We start from the raw sequence: 15,476 nt of genomic DNA on the forward strand, positions 1-15,476 counted from the left end.
AGCATTCCCTCTACCCAGGACAATATTTCCTTTTGCAGCTCTTGCTTTAGGCTCAGAAGTGCCCCTGTTTGTTGCAGGTTCAGATCTCCAGTTGGTTTATCTGACTGAGCTGGAGCTGGAGGGTCTGGTGGCAGCTTCCCCCCTTGCCAAGACCCTGTGTGAGATCAAGGAAGCTTTGGTGAATCTGCAGCAAGCCCCAGCCCTTGGTAATTCAGGTAATTCAGCTGGTTTTTTTTCAAGCTTGCTGGTTTAGAGCAGCAAATAAAGCAGGAGTTAAAATAAGCAGCATTTCTTCTGAACTGAACATTCTCCTCCAGCAGCTGCTGAATTTTTCAGGCTGTGACGCTCGGCGTTGGAGATTAATAACAGTGAGGCTTTGGTGTAATTAGGGGAGGATCATTTGCATTATTTTGGAATTCAGATGCAGGGGGTGTGCAAAGCCTGAGCCTGCCTGGATCCTGCAGCCCCTGGGCAGTGCTGCAGGGGCTGTCCTGGGTTATTCCCTTGGCTTTGCTGTGGGGGTGGCTTTTGGTGTCCCCTGAATTTCCCCTCTGCTTTTATTCTGAATTTCTCCATCAGGCAGCAAACATCCAAACAGCCTGGGGAGCTCAGCCCTCCTCTGACTGCTGGACTCCTGGGATGAAGGCCTGCAGCTGGAAAAAAGAGGAGCTGCATCCTCAGAGCACTGAAAGGATAGAAACAGGAGTGTTTCATGTTCTGCACACTAAAAGAGTCACCAACTCATTTCCTGGAGGAGCTGGGCTTATTCTGGGCAATGGATAAAGCTGGATTGGGAAGGGAGGGTTTGTCTGGCACAGAGCAGCTTCACCTGAAGTATCAGAACAGACAGATTTAATTAAGGATGTATTTGGTTAAATATGTGATGAGGAATCCATGTTCTTTTTGCCTAACATTGAAATATTTGCTGTGGATTATCAATAATTTCTAGGCTGGAGAAGGAGGCTGGAGTTCTCAGTGTTGCTAATTGTGTTTTTTGTTGTTAAGTCAATAAAGGAATAAACAGCAGACCACAGGTGGTATAAGAACCTCAATTTACCAATGTGTTCTTTCTGATCTCTGATGTGAAGGATGTTTGTGAGTTTTCAGGGATTTTAGAGCCATTTTAGAGCACCCTTACAAGGCCTGTGCATCTTTTAAATACACTCAGTAAGTTCTGCTGGCAGAGACCTCAAAGGTCTCTACAAATGTGATTTTTCTGAGCAAAGACTGAAACTATTCCAGCAGGGATAGCTGCTGCTGTCCAGTGCTCTGTGAGCTGATTTTTCATTTTTTACTCTCCCTCCTACCACTGTGCTTCCCTTGCCCTGTCTGTAAAAGCTGTGAGGAGGGAATTGCTCAGGAGCAGAACCCCCTGATCTCCAGGTGAAGGGCAGCAACAGCAGATCTGAGCCAGCACAAACCCCCCTGGGAGGCTCCAGCCAGCAGCAAAGCCAGTTCTCCTCTCAGAGCAATATTTACTGAATTGTTTATGTGAGGAGCTTGCTGAGCCCACTCCTTGCTGGTTCCTGTGTTTGCTCCTTACACAACCCCAAATTGTGCTCACAGGGTGAGATTTGGGTGCCCAGGAGCCAGGACAGAAATTCTCAGCTTTGCTTCCACTCCAGGATTTTGCCACTCCTGTTGCTGGTTCCACTTTTCCAATCTTGCTCCCAAAAACCAAAAAGTTTGTTCAACTTTCTGGGAAAGAATTTTGGGGCTTCCTGACAGCTCAAAGGGATTTTTTAGGAATGAGAACAAGCAGGCAAAACACTGCAAAACCCCTGCAGGTCACTGTGGCTGCCTGGTAGGAATGTGGCAGTGAAAAAAAAAAAAAAATCATCCTTGCTTTGTTTTTTTTTAGGTTTTCTCATAACAGTCCTCCATGAGGTAAGAATCCTCTGATACCCAAGGGAAACCTGGGCCCCAACAGGTGACAAAATTATCTCTGGGACTTGTGGCTCCAGATCCTATTTGTAAAAGGCAGGGTGGAAGGCAGCTGTAAATAAAATGTGTCAAATTTTTATTGTAGCAATATTTCAATTAGTAAATTGGTTTGTTTTGAACCAAAGCAAAGATATGAATGTGGAATTTGCTCTAAGTTTTTTTCCTCCCTCTTCTTGTTTTCTTAATTCCAGCTGTAAGTAAAAAAATCAGAACTTTAAATATTTTGGGTCTTTTTTTCCCCCACAAACCCAAAGGATATCAACACAAACACCAGGATTTCACAGAGTTTCTCTCAACAGCTCCTTGCAAAGATCTAATAAAAAGAGGAGTGGTGGGGTTATGGCACTGGTGAAGTATTTGCTGCTGACATCTCTTTTTCCAGGGTGCTGTGGAACCTCCTGAAAGCCCAGCAGAGAAATTCTCAGGAGAGTTCCCTGGGGCTGCTGGTAACAGGCACAGAGAGCAGGCTCAGTGCAGTTGGCATTTGGATTTGGTTTCCCTTGGGTTCCTTTGAGTTTTGCCTCTCTTACAGAGGATGAAAATCCCCTTTTCAACATCCACAGCCAGGCTCAGCCTCTCCTGGAGAGCACCAAGCACTGTGGGGAGGGAGGGAGGTGTTGATCTCCTCCTTCAGGCTGTCCCTCCTCTGCCTCACCGTGCTCCTGGTGCTGCTTAAAGGCTGCCCCTATTCCAGACAAAGAGTTTTAAATGCTGTGGGGAGAAAAAGTTCAATAAAAATGGAAGAAAATTTCCAGTGAGGATTTTTTGAGGTGGTCAGTGAAAATGCTGCCGGAGTTTGGGAATTTTTGGGTCACTCAATATGGCTGAGACACTTATTATTTTATTATTTTAGAGCTCCCTGAGCTGGATTTGTGGGTTTTACAGCTGAGATGGAGCTGGCAGATGAACATGGCCAGGTGAAGGGTTTGCTCCAGCACCAGGAGCTCTTTGGGTGGCAGCTCCTGATGGGGAGGGAGCTCTGTGTCCCCCTCAGTGTCACACATAGGTCACAAATCCCTCCCTGCAAACACTTTTCTTGCCTTTCTCAATCAAGAAATGCCCACACACAGGGGAGGAAGAAAGTTCCTGAAGAGGATTTGTGTCCTGGATTCCCAGGCTGAGCATCCTCAGCTGCACTCAGGCCCTGAAGAAAGAACCAAACACCAGGACCTGGGCTCTGAAATCAAAGCTGGGGTTGAAAATGCTCTGGTGGGAATCAAGATCGCCTCCAACAGAGCAGAAATCTCCTGATAGTCCCACTTTACCTCCAGGAAAAGTTGTTCTGGCTTTAACATCGTGCTTTTATCCCTCACAGGACAAGAAGGTTCCCAAGAAGCTGTTTTTACACCACTGCTGAAAAATCAGAGCATTGTCACTCCAAAATTCCTGAAACAAATGTTCCATAACTTTGTTCTCAAACATGAGAGGAAAGAACAACCTTTAAGTTGCACTCCTGTGGGAGAAATAAAAGCCTGAAGTAAAGATGTTTGTAATTTATAGCCAAAAGGAGAAATCTTTATTTCCAGAATTTAAAATTGGAGGTAAAATTTCTTTCTAAAGTTTCTTTTTAATCCCTTCTCACTGTGTGTGAAGTCCTGGAGCTGTGGACCACATGGTGTGAGCCATGGAAACACAAGAATTATGTTGGATTTTCCCTTTCAGCTACTTTTGCTCTTCTCCCTGCAGCTAAACTGGGGAAGTCAGAGGAGTCCAAAGTTTCACTGACCAGAGGGAAAAATCTCAAAATACAGCAGAAAACCAAACTTGCTTTTGGAAGCTCCATCCACATCAGTTGAGCTGAGTGAAATCAGTGCTCACATTTTCTCCCCCAGCACATCTGTGAGTGCTCTGCATTTCTCCCACAGGTAAAAAGACTCAATAACCATGGGACAACAAAAATAAAACTTCTAAAGAAGCTGGGAAACACTGACAATGCCAGATGGAAGGGATGGTTTGGAACTGAGCTTGGAGCCCTGGTTCATTCTGTGGTGATGCCCTGAATTTTTTGGGCAGCTGGCAGAACCCTGAGGCAGGCAGGTTTCTGAGGTGCTGCTCTCAGTGAGCCAGAGCAGCAGGAAAGCAGGAATATCCCTGGAATATCCTGGGGGCAGGAATAGCCCTGGAAAATTCCCAGGGTGCTCACAGACCCAGGTTCTGTCTGGTGAATCAGACCCTGGCACAAGGACGAGCTGCAGCCCTGAGCTGATTCATCTTTAACACAGCAGTTCTATTTCTGGCACTGCTCAATTAACAGGTTCATAGTGCTTTTATCTCTTACTCCATCAGCTTCTTTAATTCACTTTATAACCCTGAGATAGCTCCTATCTGCACAGGATGGACCCTGGACAGCACACACAGAGCTGTTGATTCACCACTCCTGATTTGCTGTGCTGGGCACTTGGATACCACCACAATTAGAAATATGTGTAAAACTCTGTGTAAAGGTGCAAAACCTTTCTGCCTCAAGGCTTCTCCTGACAAAATAAACCAGGCTGTAAAACCTAATTATCAAGGGCAGAGATTTTCTCTCTACACCACCCAGGTGTTCATTGATCTCAGAAATACTCACAAGCAATTTTAAAGTTGCAGCACTTGGTTTTTTGTGGTTCTTTCATTGCTGTAAATATTTTGAATTGAACAAAAACACCCTCAAAATGTTTTTGCATTGTTTGTTTTTTTTCACTGTGGTACCCAAAGAAGCAAAGGGCTGTTAGGATTTCCCAGTAAGATTCACATGCTGGTGGTCATGGAGTGAGAATTCCCTGTGTCTATGTGAAAATTATGTGATAATCTTGGAAGTTTTTAGCTGTTCATGTCCTGGGAAAATTTTGTAAAAGGAGAAGAAATTAAGCAGGACAGCATCTTGTCTTAATGTAAATCAGGTTTCCAGTCCAGTCATTAGAAGGACTGGAAGAAACACAAACTAAGGAAGAAGAAACGTGGTTTTCCTTGTTGTCTTGTGCTTTTTGGGAGCATCAGACCCTGAAAAAGAGAGGCCTGGAAATTCTTCTTTTATCCACCACAAGCAACAGGCCTCGACTCCCAATCTCCCCCTCAGCCATCTGTCAAACTCTGATAAATCAAAGCCCAAAAATACCTCAAAAAAAAAAAAATCTGCACTGCTCCCTGGGAAGAATCTGCTGCAGCCCATCACTCCTCCTCCTCCAGAGCCACAGAACCCTTCCTGCCCACACCTGTGGCAGCCAGATGGGCAGAAGAGCTGCCAATAAACCCATTTCTTGGCAGGGCAAGCCCAGATAAGGTTCTGCATGTGCCCAGCTCCTCCTGAATTCCCCTGCAGAGCCCCAGCTGCTGGGGCTGACCTTTGCCAGCGGCGCCAGGGAGGTGCGCGCTGATAACGGGGCTGTGGTCAACAAGGAAGTCACCGTGTGGTGTGTGTGTGTGCCAAAGGCTCCCAGAGCTCAGGTCAGCCCCTTCTGGGCAGTTAGAGTTGTTTTCCCAAAGGCTGGAGCAGCAAACTGTGCAGGGTGCAGGTGGGAGGTGAAGGGCAGGAAAGGTGAGCGGCCACAGCCCTCGATAAGCTGGGCTGGCAGAGGGGAGTGTGCTCAGCAAAGGTCAGGGCAGGGACCCAGGGAAAAGGGACAGAAGTTGGAAACTGGAGCTGAAAACAGACATGGGTGTCTCTTAGGGTTAGGTTTGGGTCAGGGTTGGGTTTGGGTTAAGGATGGGTTTGGGTCAGAGTTAGGGTTAGATGCCAGGGCAGGGATCCCAGGGAAAAGGGGCAGAAGTTGGGAATTGGAGCTGGAAAATGGCAAGGCTCTCTCTTAGGGTTAGGTTTGGGTCAGGGTTACATTTGAGTCAGGGTTAGATATGGTTAGAGTTAGGTTTAGGTTTGGGTTGGATGCCAGGGCAGGGATTCCAGGGGAAAAGGGACAGAAGTTGGGAAATGGAGCTAAAAAATGGCATGGGTCTCTCTTAGGGTTAGGTTTGGGTCAGGCTTAGGTTTGGCTAGGGTTAAGTTTAGGTTTGGGTTAGATGCCTGGAGAGGAACCCCAGGGAAAAGGGACAGAAGTTGGGAAATGGAGCTGAAAAAAAGACATGGCACTCTCTTAGGGTTAGGTTTGGGTCAGGGTTGGGTTTGATTAGGGTTAGGGTTAGATGCCAGGGCAGGAATCCCAGGGAAAAGGGGCAGAAATTGGGAATTGGAGCTAAAAAATGGCATGGGTCTCTCTTAGGGTTAAGTTTGGGTCAGGGTTGGGTTTGATTAGGGTTAGGGTTAGATGCCAGGGCAGGAACCCCAGGGAAAAGGGACAGAAGTTGGGAATTGGAGCTAAAAAATGGCATGGGTCTCTCTTAGGGTTACATTTGGGTCAGGCTTAGGTTTGGCTAGGGTTAAGTTTAGGTTTGGGTTAGATGCTTGGAGAGGAACCCCAGAGAAAAGGGGCAGAAGTTGGGAAATGGAGCTGAAAAAAAGACATGGCACTCTCTTAGGGTTAGGTTTGGATCAGGGTTACATTTGGGTCAGGGTTAGGTTTGGTTAGGGTTAGGTTTAGGTTTGGGTTGGATGCCAGGGCAGGGATTCCAGAGGAAAAGGGACAGAAGTTGGGAATTGGAGCTAAAAAAGACATGGCACTCTCTTAGGATTAGGGTTAAGGTTAAGATTAGATGCCCAGGGAGGGATCAGAGGGAAAAGGGGCAGAATTTGGAAATTAAAGCTAAAAAAAGACAGGGCTTTCTCTTAGGGCTAGATTAGGGTCAGGGTTTGGTTTGGGTCAGGGTTTGGTTGGGTCAGGTTTAGATGCCTGGGGAGGGATCCCAGGGAAAAGGGGCAGAAATTGGGAATTCAAGCTAAAAAAAGACATGGCTCTGTCTTGGAGTTAGGTTTGTGTTAGGATTTGGGTTAGGTTTGGGTTAGGATTAGGGTTAGGGTTAGGTTTAGGTTTGGGTTCAATGCCTGTGGAGGTGTCACTGGGAAAAGGGACAGAGGTTGGATATTTGATCTATAATAGACATGGCTCTCTCATTGGGTTAGGTTTGTGTTAGGGTTTGGGTTAGGTTTGGGTTAGGTTCAGGTTTAGGTTTAAGTTATTTGTGTAAGGGTTCTATGCCCAGACAGGGATCACACAGAAAAGGGACACAAGTTGGATATTTGAGCTAAAATAGACATGGCTCTCTCTTATTCAGTGCTGCTGGGAAGCTGGGTTTACTCCACCATGAAATTTTGATATATTTTGCTATAAATGAGGTCAGGACCTCTGGAGGTTTTTCAGGCCCTGTCAGAGGAGCCAGAGTTATTTTTCCTCCTGTGGCCAAATGAGGGTTGCATGCTCAGTAGACAGGGCTTGACCTCTTTCCTGAGGAAATAATTTTAAATTTAATATGTAAATGTTATTGTATCCAGAATAAGTCCATCAGCAAATGTCTCCCATGAATGATTTACCACCCTAAGGAGCTTTCCTGCAGCATATTTGCCTGCTTTTTGTAGGTCAGCAGTAACTAAGAACGAGGAAGACTTTGTAGTGTTCTAAATCCTTTGCTTACTTTGGCTTCCCCACCAGCTCTTGGCAAACTGCAGCTTCCAACCCCTTAGCCAAGCACAGAAATAAAGCATTTGGGCAGGTAACCACCCCTCTTGGGTTTTATTCTTTTGTGGATTATTTTTTTTTTTAACTTCCTGACACATTCACCTTCTGCACTGGGAGGAAATTTGAGGCTGGGTTGAGGAGATTTTGCACTCAAGGAGAAATTCACCTTGTGGAGAGGTTTAATCTCAGCAATGAGCTGGACCCAGCAGCTCCTTCCCCTCTGAGTTATTCTTCAACCTCGCTGGGTGGTGCTGGGGTCAAGAAATCCCAGTTGCAGCTGGGGACATTGGGCAGATTGGGAACGTTCTGTGTGCTCAGGAGGGAATGAACTCTGCTCCAAAGCAGCTCAGACCTGACAGAAACACGGGGAAATTCAAACCTAACCTGGAAGAGCTGGTTTGGACCCTTGGGAATTGAGGGCAAAATTCCTTTCAGCCACCGCGAAGGGACTGGTTCTGGCCAGGGCTGTGCTGCTCCCATCTTGGTGAAGGTTTAAAGCACAGAGAGCTCCCAGAATGACTGAGCTGGACCCCTGAAATGCAATAATAATTAAATATCATTGCATTTCTGACCTCCCCCTGCACCAGGGCAGAGGGAAGCTGCTCCAAGCTGCTGATCTCTGATTCTGCTGCTAAACTGCCCATGTTTGTGCTATGGGAGTATCTGCAACTGGTGATGCCTTTTTGGGCTACCTAAAAACAGAGGCCAGACAAAATTTACAGAATAAAAAGCAGTTCTATTTATTGAAAGACCTTCAGGTACATTTAGGGCAAACAAAACCCCCAAAAATGGACAATGGGTCACAGGTTTGCACACTTTGATAAGTTTGGGCCATTTGCACATTGGGGGTTCATCTTCCAATTCCAGCTCCAGCTAATGAAGTCATTGAGCCCAAGTTTGCTCCCCCAGCTCACTTTTGTTTCCATCTCTCAGGGCTGAGGCAGTGAGGTGTCCTTGATTGCCAGGCCTGGAGAGGAATTGTTGTGTGTGACCAAAAAACAATGAGAGAACAGTAGCTAACACTGTATATGGAGATAGAGTTACAGACTAAAGAATTGCAGGATTACAAATAGATAAAAAACACACAAGCTGAAATTCTGAGGCACCAAACTCAGGGGAAGAGCCTCGGCTCAGTCACCCTCAAGGCCCTGCCCCACAGACCTGCGGCTGCACCCAAAATGGGTCACAAGATTTTACACTTTGATCAGTTTGGGCCATTTGTATTTTGTTCATCTTCCAATTCCAGCTCAGCTAATGAAGTCATTGAGCCCAAGTTTGCTCCCCCAGCTCACTTTTGTTTCCATCTCTCAGGCCTGAGGCAGTGAGGTGTCCTTGATTGCCAGGCCTGGAGAGGAATTGTTGTGTGTGCCCAAAATGGGAGAGCAGCAGTGACACTGGATGTGGAGTTTAGAGTTCTACACTGAAGAACTGCAGGGTTACAAATGGATGGAAAATAGAAAAGCTGAAACCCTAAGGGATCAGCCTCACTGCAGGAGCTGCACCTGGCAGAGGGAAGCTGCTCCTGGTAGCTGCTCTCTCTGGCTCTGCTGCTAAAGCTGCCCATGGCTGTGCTTTGGAAGCATCTGGAACTGGGTTGTTTGGGCTGTTGGCACAGGCCCACAGCTGGTTTGAGGTGACAGGAGCCAGGGGACAGCATGACATCAGTGTGGCTCAGAGCTGGCAGGGATTCCGTGCTGGAAAGCACAGCTCACATGAAAGGCTCCGTGCAGGTGGATCTCGAAGTCATCATGTCCCTGCCAGCACACCCAGTGAACCCTGGCTCTGTGACAGCACTGTAACTCCCAGAAATCATAAAATAAACCTCTTTTAGCCCTTTCAGCTCACAGGCACCTCCTTTGTGTACCAGGCACACATAGATAATTTTTCCTGCTATAAAATCCCTGTCTGGACTTCAGTTATCTCCTGTTGTAATCCCATAGGAAATGACATTTAAAGTGTACTTTGCCCTTAAGTCATTCATTCAGGATGGTTTTATTTGTGGGGGAAAAGTAAAACACTGCAAGGGGGAAAAGATACTGGATAGGTTTGGGTTGCTAGGGACAGTGAAAATGGTGGAAATTATCAAATTACATCCAAGGGAAGCTCCTAAATGGCTGAAATTTAGGAACTGGCAGTTTTAGACTGCAATAATCTGACAGGATGCCACTGCACTGCCATTTTTGTGTTTTTTGGTTAAATCAGTGACCTGATTCTCGTGCTTCTTGTGACCAGGGGAGTCTGCAAAAGCTTTTGCTGTCTGCATTTGCTTTCTGCAAGGTTTTGATGTGATCTTTATGTTCTGGTGCCCTGGCCCAGCCAGGTCAGTGCTGGGCTCCCATTCCTTGTCTCACACACTGAAATTCTCACTGAGCAGCCTCTGAGTCAAAAATAAAGAGGAGGCTGCAGGGATCCAGTGCTGCAGGCATCTTCAAAACCAGAATTCTGTGTGGTTTTTTTCCTCTTTGTGCCTCAGAAGCAGTGCTGCTGCCAGCCCTCCCTGCAGGCAGAGCACACCTAAATGCATTTTATGCTTTAGTTAGGACTCACACTTCACTGTTGCTGTGTAAGTGCTCACTGTGATTCACAAACCTTTCAGAAAATCGTGGAGATTTGGAATTTACACCTGGATAATTTCACTTTTCCATCAGAAATCCTGCTCTGGGAGAGGGGAGCAGCCTCACAGGACTCCAGGCCTGGCCAGGGTAGGAATTTCTGCTTTAGAAGCAAGATTTGCACAGAACAATGTGGTTTTTCCTGTCCTTTCTCAGTTGCACAGCCCCATAAGTTGTCCTTTATTTTCCAGTTTTACAAGAGTGGTGGCTGGAGAAGCACAGAGAATATGCAGGGTTGGAATGGCTGAAGAAATCAGAGCTTGGAAAAATAAATAATGCAACCACTTCCAATATTTTTATTGTCAAGATAGTTTAAGATTAGGGCATTTCTTGCCTGTTGACTGATAAAATACTTTTTATTTTATCCCCTGAGCCTGGAAAGAGATTGTTTATTGATCCAACATTGGGGCTCCATTATACTGTATAAAAGGGCAGTTAAGGGATTTTGGGGTGACATTTGTAGGGACAGAGGCTCAGCAATAAACTGAGCTCTGTGTGGAGCTGAAGGCCCTGCTATTTCTGCCAGAGCTGTTACAAATCTCTGTTTGTTGGTGCTGTAAAAGTTCACTGCACAGACCCCAGGTGTGGGGCCAGCACCTGGGTTTGGTGCCTTGCAGGGCAGAGATTTCCAAAGATTTCCAGAGATTTCCTTCCCCAAGCAGAGAAATCTGTTATCACTTTTATAATTTTTTATCTTTTCTGCCCATTTTGCATCTCACTGCACATTCCATGTCCTGAAGAATATTTATTCCATTCCCCTTGGCAACAGGAAAAGCTTCTCCTTTAGGGCTGGTGAGTCTTGCAGGTGCAAAAATTCTGATTTTGGCCTTGCAGCAGCTCCAGGGGTTGTGTTCTTGCAGGGACTCATTATTATCATTCAGAATTAGAGGCTGAATTGGCTCTGCAGTTTTTGCTGCTCTCTGGGAAGGGCTCTGGTGTCCTGTCCCTTTCACCTGGGAAGGTTTTTGGATCTTTTATAAAACTCCCTGTTAACCTGGAGGGTTTGGGAGGATGAATACTGAAATAATCTGTTCCAAAGGGTGTTTATTTAGGGAAACAAGGCACAGGAGCTTGTCAGAGTGAGGGGTCGAAATCCTGGCTAGGACTCTTAAACCTTCAGCAGTTGTGCTCCTAAACCCCCTCCCATAGATAGCTGGCTATTTTTCAAGATCTTTCTGTTGTTTCAGAAAAAAAAAAAAAAAAATTCTTGTTCATTTTAGATTTTCTTGCTTGGAGTTTTCATGAAACAGAAGATTTCCAAATCTTTACAAAAAAGTCATCACCTGGTGCAATTAATTTTCCAATTAAAGGGGTGGTAGTTAAAAAGCACAGTGGTGTTTTAGAGTAAGTTGTTAAATAAAAGACACAGTTCTAGACTGTTTTTTCGTATGGATCTTCTAGAAAAAAAATCATGTTTGTCCTTAAGTGCAACATTTGTATGGGCATTCTCCTTGAAATTGCTAGGAAAACATCCCAAGGGTTTTTAGCAGCACCAAACCAGCTGAGGTTGATTCCAGCTGAGCTCTGTTTCCTAAATAGCATTTTAGAAATGTGAGCATTAAATGAGCTTTGAAGATAACATCTCTCAGGTTCCAGAAGTTAACTGTGAGGATTGGAGTTAATCCAGGGTAAATATCTGCGATTTCTCTGTTTGTTTGGGTTTCATTCACATTTTGCACCTTCAGAATGAAGTTCATTTCCAAGCTGAAAGGAGTTTTATGTTGTGGAGCTGCAGGCAGCTCAGCCATGGTGTGAGCAAGGAATTGAGAGTTATTAGAAATGCAAACTCACTGCTGCTGCTGGAATGTGATGGGCTGGGTGATTAGGGGGTGTGCAGAAAATACCAGATCCTGGGGAGGTCCTTCCTGCTGGGGGGTCTGGACCAGTTTTTCACTCGTTGCAAAATAATGTTTTGGGAAAAGTTCATGGACACGACCAGGTGGAATAGGGCATGCCTGAGGAGGAGAGGTTTTCCCTTGGAGAAAGGAATCAGGAGGAATAAATGGAGCACTTTGGGGGCAGGAACAGCTCAGTGGGGTCTCTAAAGCAGGATGTGATGCTAAAGAAATTCCTGACAAGGTGTGAAGGCTCAAGAGTGGCAAAATAATCCCATTTTTCCATGCTCACAGTTTGCCCATGTGCTGGGGTGATTTTACTTTGCTGCCCTCAGGATGACCAGTGACCCAGTGAGCTCCTGGACTGCAGGAATAAATCTGGGAGCTGGGTGTGACATTTCAGCATCCCTGTGAGCAGCTCTGTTTCTCCATAGTGAGAACAGCTGTCTGCAAATGTTTGCATGAGAATGTGAATTTCTGTGTTTTCCTTCCTCTCCTGGCAGAGATAAACAGGGTTCACAAGTGCCCTGGTGTCTGCCCAAGAGATTTCTTGCACTGGAGGTGGTGCATTAGAAAAAAAAAGAAGAATTTTCAGTGTATAATTTGGCTGCAGTTTTTATTTGGAAAGGGGAACTCCTCTCTGCAAGTTCATGACTCTGAAGAGACTCTCACTTTATAGAACACAAACCTTGGCAGTGTTCCTGCAGCTGGAGTCTCAACATCACAAATTCTCTCAGTTCTTCATCTCTTGGATCATGTTCCCTGGTTAAAAATGCAGTCCAGGGAATTCCTGGTTTTGACTCATTGTCAGTGTCCCACAGGAGAGCTGCAGGGCTGATTTCCACGGAAGGGGATGTGCTCTGCAGATGCCACTGAAAATCCTCACACCACACTGAGGTGTCACCCCAGGCTCTGCTGCTGCTGCCAAAATCACTTTGGGGTTTGATCTCAGGGGGAAATCCAGCCCTGCCACGCACGGGAATCCAGCCCTTCCTTCTGATAGAGGGCAGGAGTTATTTTGTTGGAGCTTGACTCACTCCAGGACACACAGCTCAACAACTCTGAGTCATTCAAAATCTGGTTTTGGGAGGAGGACCTAAAATCCCACTTACTCCAGCATGAAGTTTTGTTATTAACAGATTTTTGAGGGCCAAGAGAGAAGCAGCCAGATCACAATTCACCTCCCTGCACAGAATTTTACAGCTGCATTGCACAAAGTTTTGGCCTCAAGTTCTCCCTTTGCCCTAAGCCAGCTCTCCCTCTCCTTAGCAGGCTGCAGGAATTGTCAGTGACACCGAGGTGAAAGGGGAAAGTGCTGGGATTTTTTGGAGCTGGGAGGGGGACAGAGCTGGTTCAGACTGGAGGAAACTGTGCCAGGAAAATGTTGTTCAGCAAAAGGAGGTGAAGGAAAGCTCTGAAGCTCAGGGCAATCAGCAGGGACATCAGACCTGCCCAGTCTGGCTGAGGCTGGAGCAAGAAAGGGTTTTGTGCTCAGCAGAGATTTCTCAGTTTATGAGGTAGGGAATTAACTCTTGGTTTCCTTGGAGTGCAGTTGTAGCAGAAAAACAAAAACAAAAACCCCACCCTGCTGAAAGGGTTCAAAATCTGCTGCACTCCATTGCACAATTTAATAATAAATTATTGCTTTTACCTGGCTGAGAGCAATGTCTGCTCCTGCTGAGGCTGCAGAACTGATTTGTGGAATTTACAAGTAAGGGATGAGTGGAGGAATTGCATTTTCTGTTTATTATTATTGTTATTTAGCACATAATTATTTCTCATGATTCATTCAGACATGATTCATACATATTTTCCCATCCTCCAAATGATGATGACAATAATAATAATATAATAATGATAGTAATTTATCTAGTAGTAAAAGACCCATCAAATGTTGAATGTTCTGTGTGAGGCTGAATGAAAAACTAAACATAAGCCTGACCTGGAAAACAAATTCTCTTCCTTCCCAGCTATCATATAAGGAGCTTGCCAGCTCAGTTATTCAGATTCTGGATTATAAAGGGTTTATTCTGCCCAGATTTGGAATTTAACTAAACCTCTCTAAGATTTCTGATCTGGGAGCCACCAGGATGAGAAGATGCCTCGGTGAGCATCTTTAACCTGCTCACAAGTGGGAGGCAAAGCAGATTAAAGGGAATAAATGATGCAGCACTGAGTGTGAGAATCAATTTGTGATGCTGCTACTCAAAAACCTGTTCTGAGACTGGGGGAGGGTCCTTTGTACCTTCCCTTGTTACCTGTGCTGGATGCAGCTGGATTGATCATCTCCCCATGATTAACCTGAGCCCTGCAGGGCTCCCTGAGCTCATGGGGTTAAAGTTGAGTTTGCTTCCACATTCCCCTGCTCCCTGTGGTGCTGCCATGCAATGCCCTGTCCTGACCTGGGCAGGAATTCCCAATAAAACCCCAAGGGCAAGTGCAAGGTTCATTCCTGTGGCCTGGTTTCCTTTTGTAACTCTGGGAAGTTCCTTTCAGTCCATTCTCCTTTTGTAATTCTGGAAATTTCCTTTCTGTCCATTCACCTTTGGTAACTCTGGGAAGTCTCTGAGATTTAGAAACAATCTGTTCTTTAGGCGTTCACGGGCTCTGCCCTTGTTGAAAATGATGTCAATATTCTGATTTCTTTGCAAACCTCTGATCTGAGCTCTCTGCTCAGGCGTGGATAGGGTAAAACAGATGGCAAAGAACATTTTGTCATCTCAGGGAGATATTGATGTGATTGAGTCACAGGCAGCCAAGCTCTGGAGCTCTCAGGGAGCACACAGAGCTCTCAGGGTGAATCCAGATCTCTCCCAGCCTTTGAAGAGAGCTGTGACACAGAAACATTTGAAACACAAAGGAGCATCTCTTGTCAATCCTTGTTAAAAACAAAACTGACCCTACAGGTACAAACTATTTCAGAAGCCTTTGCTGGTGTTTGCTCCAGATAATCAGCTGCCTTTTATTACTATTTTTAATATTTTTTTTTTTTTTTTTTTTTTTTTTTTTTTTTTTTTTTTTTGCTATTATTGACCTTCTAAGTGAGTTTTTCTGTATGGTTACAGATATGGGAAATGTGAGGCTGCAGTTCCTGCCCATCACCCTTGCACAGAGGGGATGTGAAACACTTGGCATCTCCATGACAGCAGACAGAATTCCTTTGCTCTCCTCTCAGGAGCATATGTTGGTGTTTAAATGGATGGATCACATCCATCTTTTAAATTCTCCTCTCAAAATTTCCTTTCCCCCGCCCTCTCTTCTGCTGCTGGGTTTTTTTTCCAGCTTGCATGGTTTTGTTTCTTTATTTGACTCTTCTTCAAGCCCAGAGCAGCCAAAGTTCCCTCTGATGCTGCATTTCCCAGGGACTGAATGGTTTGTGGTATTGAAAAGAATATTCCTGGAAATTCAACCATGAAGCCAGAACATTTCCAGTGTTACAGCTGCAATGCTCTCCCTTGGCCTTGAAATGCTGGGAAATTCCAGGAAATCCCTTTCCTGTGCCTCTGTGCTTTTGTCCTGCTGGGCTGGGAGATCCTGAG

General features: G+C 45.5%; 1 long non-coding RNA gene across 1 annotated transcript; it reads left to right on the forward strand.

Annotated features, from left to right (window-relative positions):
• Positions 1 to 48: 48 nt before the first annotated feature.
• Positions 49 to 650, forward strand: LOC117008191. Its single transcript, XR_004420282.1, has 2 exons — positions 49 to 215; positions 580 to 650. It is a non-coding gene; the product is annotated as an uncharacterized LOC117008191 (long non-coding RNA).
• Positions 651 to 15,476: the final 14,826 nt, after the last annotated feature.

This window comes from Catharus ustulatus, chromosome 28, assembly GCF_009819885.2.
Source record: "Catharus ustulatus isolate bCatUst1 chromosome 28, bCatUst1.pri.v2, whole genome shotgun sequence".
NCBI classification, from domain to species: domain Eukaryota; kingdom Metazoa; phylum Chordata; class Aves; order Passeriformes; family Turdidae; genus Catharus; species Catharus ustulatus.